This window comes from Haliotis cracherodii, unplaced genomic scaffold (assembly GCF_022045235.1).
Source record: "Haliotis cracherodii isolate W230 unplaced genomic scaffold, xgHalCrac1.p SCAF_9, whole genome shotgun sequence".
Taxonomy (NCBI): domain Eukaryota; kingdom Metazoa; phylum Mollusca; class Gastropoda; order Lepetellida; family Haliotidae; genus Haliotis; species Haliotis cracherodii.
Window position 1 is genome coordinate 9,329,558 of NW_027266343.1, and position 13,450 is coordinate 9,343,007.

The following is a 13,450-nucleotide window of genomic DNA, read 5'->3' on the forward strand; positions in this document are numbered from 1 at the left end:
GACAATGGAACTGTAGTCTAGTTTTGAGCGTTTAATGATCTTTACAAGTGGAGGAGGGTTGTCTGAACCCATCCCCACTCGCAATTTGAAAAGACTTTTAACAAGTCGAGAGTCTTCAGGCACTTTGAACTCAAGTATTTGATGTGTGGTAAGAATGTCAGATAAGGTCAAATATGAGGTCTAGGAATTTGGCTCTACTACCTTAATTGATAGGATTACCATCTAAAAGTAAAAAGAAGATCATTATGCGGTTATTATTTAGGGCATTTTGTTTGGAATTTCGAAAATTCGAAGCCATTGTCGTTGGCCTATTTCTGAATTTTTGTTGATAATGTGAATTTCTTTCTATTGTATGCATATTCATACCACGACAAGAACTGTTGAAATCGTCCACTAAAAGTGAACTATCAAAGCTATTTTTAATACTTTGGAGAGACTATTAATTCTGATGCTAAAAAGTGTGACAGATAGGATGCTGCCTTGAGGGACGCCCTGATCTTGATCGAACTTGAAATTGTCTATTGTTTAAAAATAGAGACATGAACTGAGGCAGTCTTCCTCTCAATCCAAATTCATGTAAATCTTTTATAACATCAAGTTTCCACGTTGTATCAATTGTCTCTTCTAGGTCGAAAAGGGTTGATACAGTATGTTATTTGTTGACAGAATGAAATTTTTGATAAATGATTCTAAACGCACCAAATAGTCAATGGTACTTCTGTTTTTTTCGGAAACCACACTGGATGTCACACAGGATGTTATTGGTCTCCAAGTATCAGACTTATCGATTGATAATCTTGCGCTTGATTGTTTTACAACTAGATAATGATATTGGACGGTAATGGGATGGATCTGTATGATCTCACTTGGCAAAGCACGGTCCAATCGGGCCGATCGTAACAAATAACAATCGTTAATACTTCATTACTTATTTACAGTTACTTCATTCAAAAAACAATATCTATATTCCCTCGTGTCCAACATCAGTTGGCCAGTGCAGTATAAAAATCTATATTAAAACGCCACTGTCAATAAAGCAGAACTTGGTGTACATAATGTTTGCTATTTTTGGTTTTGTGCCGAAAAGGACACTAGGTGACAGCGTACATCTATTGGTGTACGTTCTGAAGCCATATCGAACTTCATATTCCATTTTATTTAGCACCGTATACTTCCTGGGTTCCCTGGAAAGTATTGTCTCCTGGATGTGCGTTAGGTTAGGAACAATTGAAAACTAAAGTTGTGTATGTGTTAATGTAAATAGTGATGATTAATCGATAATAAACAATCTATATTTGTTGGTTGGTTGGTTGGTTTTTTGTTTAACGCCGCACTCAGCAATATTTCAGCTATTTGACGGCGGTCTGTAAATAATCGAGTCTGGACCAGACAATCCAGTGATTGATATCATGAGCATCGATCCACGCAAATTAGATCGATGACATGCATCAACCAAGTCAGCGAGCCTGACCACCTAATCCCGTTAGTCGTCGCTTATGACAAGCATATAGTCGCATTTTACGGCAAGCATGGGTTGCTGAAGACCTATTCTACCCCGGAATCTTCACGGATCCTATATTTGTTAGTACTGTGCAACATGATATATCCATACAGTGTGTGAGTGCGTGTGTGTGTGTGCAAGCGCGCGCGTGGCTGTGAAGTGTTTATGTGAGTGTGTGAGTGTGTGAGTGTGTGTGTGTGTGTGTGTGTGTGTGTGTGTGTGTGTGTGTGTTTATATATGTTTATGTTAGGTTTATGTGTGTATGTGTGACTATGTGTGTGTTGGGTTGGTATGTGTTGCAGAGGTCTATAGTACTGTGGCAGAAATATGTAATTTTTGGATTCGAATCTCAGAATCACATTGATTCTATTGCCAGGTTTGTCAGCACAAAGTACTTGACGTAAACTTAGGGCGTTGCTTCCTCACCAAGCCGATACGCCGCGAAATAACGAACTACTGTCCAAAACTCACTCACTATTAACAGTAACTGCCATATGACTCGGGCCACACAACAATAGATCTTGTAATAGTTTGTTTTGTTTGTTTGTTGTTTAACGCAGCCCTTAGCAGCATTCCAGCTATATGACAGCGATCTATAAATAATAGAGTCTGGACCAGATAACCCACTGATTGACATCATGAGCATCGATCCACGCAATTTGGATATTATGACATGCATCAACGAAGTCAGCGAGCCTGACCACCCGATCACGTTAGTCGCCTCTTACGACAAGCATGGGTTGCTGAAGTACGGTGGCCCATACCCGCCACTGGTGAGATCATTTTTCACTGTATGCCTTTATATTTTATCAGGCATACAATGAAAAATGATCTCACCAGTGGCGGGTATGGGCCACCGTACTGAAGACCTATTATACCCCGGATCTTCACGGGTCAGTCTACAGTCAATCATAAGTGATAACTGATGAGTGCTGGTCTTTCTCTCACGATGTGGTGTGGACAAAACCTTCGGCTGATAATGCCGCACTACCAATTATGTAGGTTCTATACAAGGATACAAATATATCATTCTGAGTTGCAGTGACATTTCTTTAAGCAAAGTATCTTTCCTTAAGAGATCAGTGCAGACAGATTGAGTCTTAAGATTATGTTTGTATATCTAGATATGTAAATATGCTTGCTATTTTGGAGGAGAGCTCATGTCTTGGAAACAGATCTTTCTCTGACTGTGTGCCAGTCTTGTGGAACTCTCTTCCGCTTGACAGTCAGACAGAAGCCTTCACACTTTTCGATCGAAACTGAAAAGACATATTTTCACTGCCTATGTTTCAGTTCCTGTTTTGGTAATGTTTCGTCTCATGCATCATTATGATCATGTATCATCATAAATTGGCGCATTAGATATGTGCATTTTTCATTGAGTACATATCAAAATATAAAATGCAGCAAAGAGGGTTTGAGTGATCCTGGCACAGTCAGGCTAGCTAGGGTCATCAGCTCAGGTCCCTTGCCCCCTCTACACGCAGCCCAGACAGCGAATGTGCCAAGTCGAACCCACCAAGAACATTTCGGAGAATGTGAAGACTCCCCAACACTGCAGCCTTCTGCATTACACAAATTGTCAGAAGGGCTGTATTCCTGGCAACAAACTCAGGTACTATCCCCTGTCAGTCAACAGATTTGGAAGGTACCAAACCTAAGGCACCGAGAACAATGAGGGGTTCGGAAAACTTGGTACATTGGATGCAAGCTCTCTCTCTCTCTCTCTTTGTGTTCTCCTTGTCCCATTTTCTATAAAATATCCATTCCATGTTCGCATTACGTCTTACCCCGTTCACTACTTCGTCATCCCTTCTGTTGCTTGTGTAGAAAGTATATCGCCATATCGTTATATTTATTTAGGTCAATCGCTACATCCTCTTGACGTCAGATGTGCGTCCGGAAAGTGTTGGATAAGGGTCAAGTATTGACCAGGATGTATTTTGATCCAGGCATCAATGTCGATGAGCGAACGTTGTTTTTAACAAAAGCCTCGTGTACATGCATCATATTAATTTCAAGGAAACAACACTGCCATCCCTTTTTATCGATTTGTCAAAGACCCAGAAATAGGAAAAGTAACAGTCCTTATCAAGGTAAAATCAATCAATGTTTTGAGATATCATTACTGTTTAGGCAGAGATTCGTTATACTCAAAATGACAATAACGTTAGAATGGAAATACTTTTCATTAGCAATTGCATTCGTGTCTCTATTGAAGGAAGGAGATGCGGCCGAAATTAAGCCTTATAGGGCATAGAAATGATCCCATTGTAATGTACCATGTAAAGGTTAGACACGAATGTGTGAAGCAGCCCGCGTTTGTACAAACAAATTTAAAAATACTACCGTATTCGACGTAATAAGCGCCCCGCTCTAATAAGCGCCCACGGCGATATTCTCTAATATATTGGCTCGTGAACAATCCCAGTTAGCACCCTTTCCGATTGATCAATGTACACAATACTTATTTATTCGCTTATAATACGCACTCGTGTGTTATATACACCCTTAAGTATGGGCAATTAAGTTCTGGAAAAAATATATCTCTCCTATATAAACATTTCAGGCTGTCAGCATAAACCACGACATTTAACTTTCAACTCTGTTTTTTTTCGACAAAATAATATTCTAATAAGAGCCCCCTACTTCTAATTTTGAGAGCGCCCTTGGCGCTTATTACGTCGAAGACGGTATTTGTGTTGGGTATCCGTACACAAATAAAACGATAAAGCAGCTCATAAAATATTATTTTTTTGAAACCAAACGATATTTCGAAGATATATTGAAAGGATATAGAGATTACTTCACGAGTCTCTGTCAGATACCATTGATCTTACAACGAGTTGTTTCAAAACGTATCTAACGAGCGAAAGCGAGTTAGATACGCTTTGTAACAACGAGTTGTAAGATCAATGGTATCTGACAGGCACGAGTGCAGTAATATGATTCTTATACACCCTAAAATCGCACCTTTTTAGCATCGAATCAATGCATTTTGTCTATTCTGATGATCGCAGTAGCGCATTAATACATAACACCACTGTCATAAGTGACGTCATCCTATGTACTGCTTACTACTTATAAATAATGTGACCCTACACAAAAAGGTTTCCGCCATATCTGAGGATTATCAAGGCGATGATGATAATGCAAACTACAAGTAGACGAAAACAAAGAACACGCTGGATGCCGAGTCAAAAGTTTACACCTCAAAGAAATTACCAAATATGTACACCATTGTTTACTTCCGTATGACATCACTACCGGTGACCGACTTTTACGAAATGGCGTGTTCAATGACAACAGTACGCGGGATTTCCAGAGGAGGATTTTTGTTACTTGCAGCGTTAGAAACTGGCACTAGTCCTATAGTCTTTGCCAAACTGCCCAATAGTAAAGGTATTATAAGGACTAGTAGACATTTGCCCCTTTTAAGGGTTTTGCTATATGTTATCATTATAAGGACTAGTGGCCGAAAACTGTTAGTTTCTAACCCTGACTTGAGGGATCGTATATACCTAAATGTGTCACGTAAGTAATCAGAAACATTCTGACAATCTGCGTACTGTTATTTGTTTACCATGTTTTCCAATGTAACAAAGAGAATTAGATCTAGTCAGAAATGCAAATAACTACCGTCGTCGTTGTGCGTGATTCAGCGTCAGATATGGCGTCACGCATGACGGAAACGTTTACGGCTTCTGTTGAATTTACCACATCTTTGTAATGTATATATTTGAAATTCCATAATAAGTGCAAATATACTCTTCCCAGGAATATTTTCAAACGCGTGATCGAGCCAGTGTATGCAACAATCAAACGAAAGTACCCCTAAAATTTTACACAGTGTAGGCCTAAAATCTGAATTTTGCTTTGTTTACATTTCAGCAAGTACAGTTTTCCGAGCACGGTGTTCGTTTCCCCACCCAATTTATTTCGCATGATTTCATCTAGATAATTTGCATTGGTGACAAAGACCATTTGTCATTTGTTTCTGAAATGTATGAGGAATTCGGGGAAGCATGTATAGCAGCTGAGTTTGAAATTACCTGATCGAATAGGCGTCTCATAACCGGCATTTTGTAAACATGTGTATGCGTATTTTCCAAACATTCCAAAAGGATTCTAGGCTTATCAGAGACGTTTCAGAATTATCATTAGTGATTGATACCCGTGATCACTAATATGCATTTGTTTATACTTTAATTATTCAAGTAAATATCCGATATATAGATTTCAAAACACACAGTAGATCTAAATAACGCCATGAATTATGATTTGGCGAGATTTACGATGTACCTAATTTTCAGAAGTAATTTTCATTAATTTCGCTTTGCCTAAAATGACAGGAAATGATAGACAGAAGGGGGAATTTAAAACTGTGACGTGTATTAGTTTGTGTGATGTATGTTGAATTTTATTCGATTTCGAAGTGAGGGTTGAAGAGGAGGGACATATGTCTCGTTGTGGCATCCAGGGGGTTCATACTATAAACCCCCCCGTTAAAGTTGACATAACAACAGTTAGAGAAGAGGATGAGTTTGTTTATTATTATTAATAATAATTACACGGTCCTGTGGTTCAACACAGACGTAGGTGAACATTCGACTGAAGCACGAGCAACTTGCAATGACTTACAATCAGAAATCATCTGACCTCAGGTCATCACCATGGAGTAACCAATCACTGGCCAGTAATTCGATCTCACACATATGTTTGATACCAGTTATCTCAAATGGATTTCTCACCCACAGGTGTGTAAGAAAGAAAAATGATCATCCCAAACTGGAGATATTACTACAATGAAATTGCATCACAATGCTTTGCAGAGTATTATGAGTAATCGCTTACCGTGACGTCACAAGCAAATGACATCACTTATCTCTGCTGCTGAAGCTGGTAAGCTGTATATGTTACACTGAAGACACCGGTTATTAATGTTTACAAACAGAAAAAAGGTAAGAATTCTATTGTTTATAAATACTATCTCACGCTCGTGTCGTTTACATATATCAACACTTGTCAATAAAAGTTTAAAAATTTATTGATTCCAGTTGAGATATTTGATATGAAAAGACATAGAGGTTATCACGCGACTGTGTTTTGGGATGGTAAATATCCTGCATTAGGAATAAACATTGTATTTAGCGAGCCTTGGCGGGCTAAATACATAGTGTTTATTCCCAATACAGGATATTTACCATCTCCAAACACACAAGCGTGATAACCTCTTTATCATATAATGTCATGCTTTAATTCTGTGCTTTAAAATCGCTATCCCTCTCTCACAAACATTACCGAAACATTGCGAGTTTTCCTGGAATGCGCGAATTTATATTTATTACGTCACAGGGTAAGTGATGTGTCAGTCAGACAGTGACAGTAGCCAATATAGTTCCAACTGAAATCTGTATCTTATACAGTGGCGAAGCAACATATACACAAAACAACAGTTGTTTTTAATTGCCTTTCGCGGCAATCCATCGGTCTGTGAGCTAGAGTAACTGCCCTTTGTCAAAGGGAAGCTACTCTAACCCTAGTCTATGAGACGTCACGGGCACGGTCAGACGTTGTTGACAGTCGGTCTGTCCTGTCATAACGTTAAGAAGTGTAGTCAGATGTACACACAGCGACAAAACCAAACAAGGTAACAATTCAAACATATTTCGGCCAAATCCAACTATTTTAATTTGTGGAGAAGGTTTCAAGTCGCAGAGGTCTACAAGCACAGATATTGCTACTGATCCCGCTTGGCTATCTTGGCAGGATAAAGCCAACGGATAAAAACGATATCCGTTGGGGTCATATGCTTATAGAGATGCAAATATCAAAGGTCAAGTAGGACTGCTTTCAGTGCACACTCCGTCGCTGCGGTGACTCAGCATAACACCACTGCCACAGGCTAATTTGCATATCACGTGACCGGACTTTTCTCTTGTTTGTAAACAAACGCGCTTTTTCAGAAATCAGTATAGAACGGACTAATGCAAGTATTTGGGGGCGCTTTACATATTGTTTTGCATAACAATATAGATATGCTACTACAACTGCGACAGTGAGTTGCATGACAATATATATTTATGCATCAAAGTGACCGTGTCGCTAGCTCTCCGTTGGGCTTCGATGACAGCACGTGGAGCCGTACAACCAATGTAAACATAGGATAACTACGCAAAAACAAGTAGATTTTTACGAATTTGCATACTTTCTCAATGAAAGTTAACCATTCTTTGACATTTGTTTATGAAAATGTGTAGACCTGTCAAACATGAAACGGATGAAAAGCATATGCAATATCTTGAATGGACTGTGAAAGATGTGACGAATCGTCACATGGCGCTGGCCTGTGGCAGAGGTACTATGCTAGCTGGCTGCCGGCCGCATGGAACTCTGGGTAGGAGAGTGCTTTCAGTGTTTATAAACGAACATGGCGTCGCCCTTGTCATTCGGCGATCGAGTCAGAATTAACCATCGGGAATCTGGATAAACGACAGGGATAATTGCTATCATTATCAAAAGAACAGTCTAATATACCGAAAATCAGTGTCTAACTGTGACGTAGCTAAGGTATTTTATTTTATATGTTTTGGCAACTTAGGAGAAAATAATTTCGAAGCGGGATCAGTAGCCATATCTGTGCTTGTAGAACTCTGCCGCTTGAAACCTTTTCTACAAATTAAAATAGTTGGTTTTGGCCGAAATATGTTTGAATTGTTACCTTGTTTCGTTTTGTCACTGTGTGTACAGCTGAATGTACTTCCTAACGTTGTGCTTGGACAGGGCGACTGTCAACAACGTCTGAACGTGGCCGTGACGTCTCATAGACTAGGGTTAGAGTAGCTTCCCTTTGACAAAGGGCAGTTACTCTAGCTCACAGAACGATGGATTGCCGCGAAAGGCAAGTAAAAACACATGTTGTTTACGTATATGTTGCTTCGCCACTGTATAAGAAATGGATTTCGGTTGGAACTATATTGGCTACCGTCACTGTCTGACTGACACATCACTTACCCTGTAACGTAATAAATATTAATGCGCGCATTCCAGGAAAACTCGCAATGTTTCGGTAATTTTTGTGAGAGAGGGAAAACGATTTTCAAGCACAGAATGACATTATATGATAAAGAAGTTATCACGCTTGTTTGTTTGGGGATAGTAAATATCCTGTATTAGGAATTAACACTTTGTATTTAGCTCGCCAAGGCTCGCTAAATACAATGTTTATACCTAATGCAGGATATTAACCATCCCCAAACACAAGCGTTAATAACCTCTCTATCTCTGATGCTCTCTCGTCGACAGTTGTAAAAGTTCAAGGCCCGGTTCATGCCTCTTGATCAGGATTTTGAAGCGGCATTTCAAATTTATTCTTGAAGAAACCCTTTTACGCCGGCGACATTATAAGCCAACGTCCACGGCATATACTGTCGCAGGCGACCACATATGCCGAAGCTCACAGCACATTTTGTCGGCATGTCGTCAGAGCAAGAAAAACACAAAAAACTTGAAGATGACGATGTTGATGATGATGGTCGTATTGATCATGACGATCATCAATATTTTCATAGAAAACAATTTAGACTTGATTTTTATCACCTGCCATATAACGACGGGGGACATACAGTCGTCAGTATGTCTGTCTGTCCGTCCGCCTGTCTATCTGTCTGTCTGTCTCCTACTCATGAACACAACTGTTGCGGCATACAATCATATGTATAGTGGATGGGGATTTATAAACAAGGTTTCCCTCTTATAAATATCTCTCCCCTAAATAAATTATATAATAAATTTTACAGAATAGATCAATAAACATACTTAGCAAAATGAAAACGGTGTTCAAATAAGTGCCACCATGATATAGTCATTAGATAAATATACACATCTACATAGACATTCCAAAGTTTCACAGATAAATAATTATTCCGCAATCTATAGATGTCTAACTAGCGTATCACTTGTATATCACTACTTTATAGTAAGAGCATCAGAGGTATGTTATAACACTACCCATTTCATAAGATAAAACATTTCTGGTTTCTGGTCGTAGATTAATATCTTAAGTTAAATTTGTATTTCCATATAAAAAGTTTAAAGGTCATATCCATTCTTATTGAAGCAACACTTGCATCTAATAACCGCACACTGAGGGCAAGTGAAAACATGTGAAAAGCATCTTCAAAATGGTGTCTGCATTGACAATATCCTGATTCATCTAAACATCTATCATATCTATGACCTTTCATATCACTGTACCCCCGGCATATCTCGTCTCCGACGATAATATGTGGCGATTAGCGACAATATGTGGCGTGAACATTGGCATATATTGTCGCCAGGGACAATTCTTGCCCGGCGACAATATATGCCGTATATATAACAAACCCCACAGACGCTTTTCACTTGATAATTGACAGATGTCTGAGAGTATTTCTTTGTTCCATGACATTTCCTGTCAATGAATCATCTGGGTAGTTAATTCTCTATTGATTAGAAGGGCTGAATGTTTACAAGCGAATCATCAGATTAAATGTCTTCTGATTTCAAAACAGAATTTTCCTGAACGTCAACAACGTTGGACATTACACTTGTTATGCATCCAAAATGATTCCATCACGTTATGTTTTTCTTCAGTTTGATGTTTTCTCGACATGTTTTCCGTTAAACACTAAGGTAACAAATAATCACGATCTACGATCTGAAAGTGATGGGGATTCGAACGAGTTTCTGTTCGAGTATTTTAAGGTATTGTGAAGAAAACCCGATTAAATACAGCTTGATTAAATACTATGTTTATACTACATGCTATATTACTTAAGGGGCGGTGTGTAGCCTAGTGGTTAAAGCGTTCGCTCGTCACGCCGAAGGCCGGGTTCGATTTCCTACATGGGTACAATGTGTGATGCCCATTTCTGGTGCCCATGCCGTGATATTGGTGGAATATTGCTGAAAGCAGCGTAAAACCATACTCACTCGTTCACTCACTACGTTATTTAAAGATAGACTGAAATAATTACATAATGCACGGATTTCTATAACAAGAAATATATCAAATTGAAAACTATATGACGGCGGTCTGTAAATAATCGAGTCTGGACCAGACAATCCAGTGATTGATATCATGAGCATCGATCCACGCAATTGGGATCGATGACATGTATAAACCAAGTCAGCGAGCCTGACCACCCGATCCCGTTAGTCGCCTCTTACGACAAGCATAGTCGCTTTTTTACGGCAAGTATGGGTTGCTGAAGACCTATTCTATCCCGGATCTTCACGGGTCTCAAAGATTACATTACGCCCAGTGCCCTCTCACATCCCTATCAGTCAGTAGGCCACACTGATATAGGGCATATTGGATATGTTTGACCTTGCAATCGATTAAGCCTTAATACAAGTGGGTATTAATATATTTGAGCTTATTACCTTCTTACGTGACAACATTATTATCCTATTAAGTATGTGCAGTCTCTCATCATTTCCAAATTGTCATTGATCTGGTCGTGCCAAGACTATTGTAAAGTTCGTGTGTTCGTTTAATACAAAGAGGAATATATCAATATGATTCGACCAAGCTATTATCACATTACTGTCATAATTATTACAAGAGTGAATGAGTAGGTGTCACTGCCACTCTGAATGGAATCAATATTAGCCATATTACGGCTGGTTATTGCAATCTTGAAAGAAACCCCAAAACCGTACATAGGTCCTAAGTGTGTCCTACGAAAGCCTAATGGTGCTACTTTGGTAGCATAGATCCATATTTGTTTAAATCGAAAATTCTCGTTATTTCAATTATTTTTGTATTTTCTCGAAATGTGTCAACTTGCTTTTTCTCGTTGCTTCGATTATATTTTCGTAATTTCAATTATTGCTCGCTACTTCGAGTTCTCGTTATTTCAAGTTTGTTCCCAAAATTCGAAATTTCGATATTTTCTTGTTGCTTCCACTTTTTCTCGTTATTTCGATTATTTTCTCGTTATTTCAAGTTTATATGTTAAAAACTCGAAATTTCGATTATTTTCGCCTTACTTCAATCATTTACTCGTTTTTTCAATTATTTTCTCGTTGCTTCGATTTTTTTCTCGTTACTTCGATTATTATCTCGTTATTTAAAGTTTATTTCAAAAACTCGACATTTCGAGAAAATAATTGAAATAAGGGAGCGAGCGAGTGAGGTGTAATTCCGCTTTAAACAGTATTTCACATATATCACGGCATGCCTGCTTTATGTGGGAGAAATGACCGAAGTAGTGCTGGTAATAGACATTTAATCCTTTGACAAAACCTACGATCGCGGACAAGGTGCTGATAAATCCTGAACCGGAATACGGACCAGCAGTCATAGTTTTTTGGCACGTCAAAGAGCCACTACTTACCTAACAATAAAATATACTCGCAAAAAAGTATTTGCACAAGCCAGTATATTTAATTGCGTCATGGGTTATTTACCAAGCAATATATTCTTTTCTTATGTCCTGTCTTAATTCAACTACCCCATACCGTGTTGAAACATTGAGTATAACATTATCGTTTGTACAGCTTTGACTATTAGATGTAAACTTAATTTGACGCGTAACACGTGACATCTCAGTTTTCACTTTTATGTTTTTATGTGAAAAAAAGTATGTTCCTACAGTCTGTCACAGGGTCGTAAAACCAGTCTAGTAGCGGTCTAGTGACCGTTCTGCTTCCCTCTCCCTTAATAACGACCCGTGAAGATTCCGTAAAAGCCGACTATGTTTGTCGTAAAAGGCGACTAACGGGATCGGGTGGTCAGCCTCGCTGACTTTATTGATGCATGTTATCGTATCCAAATTGCGTAGATAGAGGATTCATCACGAGTGTTTTTTGAGTGTATAGATCGTGCGTAGTGATACATGTTTTCCATAGCCGTGTAAACCAAAATAAACAACCTCTTAACTCTCCAACATCAAAGGTATCCATGTTGTTTGTAAACACCTACTCACGTGCACCGGCGAAAAAAGTCCCACTTCCGGTTATCTAATTTGCATATCTAATTTGCATACTTATGTCATTGGGGTATGACATACATGTTTTTATGTCATAAGCTTATGTCATGGATAAATGCTTTAGTTAAATGATAAATCGATGTTCATGATATCAATCACTGGATTGTCTGGTCCAGACTCGATTATTTACAGACTGCTGTCATAAAGCTGGAATATTGCTGAGTCCGGTGATAAAAAACAAACAATCCAATCCGTTAATAACCCGCCGTCGACTCCGTTCGGCAAAGTTCGGCGGTCGTCGAACTCCGGTGTCTGTACGTTCATTGTTAGAGAATTGGTGAGCCGTAAATTTTAGTCTCTAGCTGTTTAACCGCATACTCTTATCATGTATTGATTTGATATATGTTTTCTTATGTATGTTTGCTTCCTTACTCATGTGTGGAAAATGTTTTAGGAACATTGATCTTCGCGTATTAGCGGGATTATCTAGTACTAGTAGATATTTCTCGTGTATTTATGGTATTTCTTGCCTCTTCAATAATTGTAAACATCTGGTTATAAATCTTCATTAGTACCGTTGGATAACGCACGTTCAGTTTGGTATCTACATCTCCCACGTTGGTTTAGTAGTTATTTTTCCATTCGGGTTTTCCCTATGCTTGAAAGACACTTTGTTTTGCGCGCCATTCTATAGCATTTCCCCTACTGACCCAGTGAGGTTGCTTTCTCCGAGGTCCGCGTGTCACGTATAAAACTCTTGGCGAATTGATGTGTCTTCATCAGTAGGTATCGATAGACCGTTTATGGGTCATCGTGCTAGGCATTTATATCTGGTACACCGCTTTTCTTGTAATCCGTGGATTTCTCGTGATTACTTAGTTTAGGTAAATTAGTAAACATTTTCGATTGGAAGCCAAGTTACACTTTTTTTACACTTTTGGTCAAGTACGTTTCTTAATGATTGTGGGTCTAG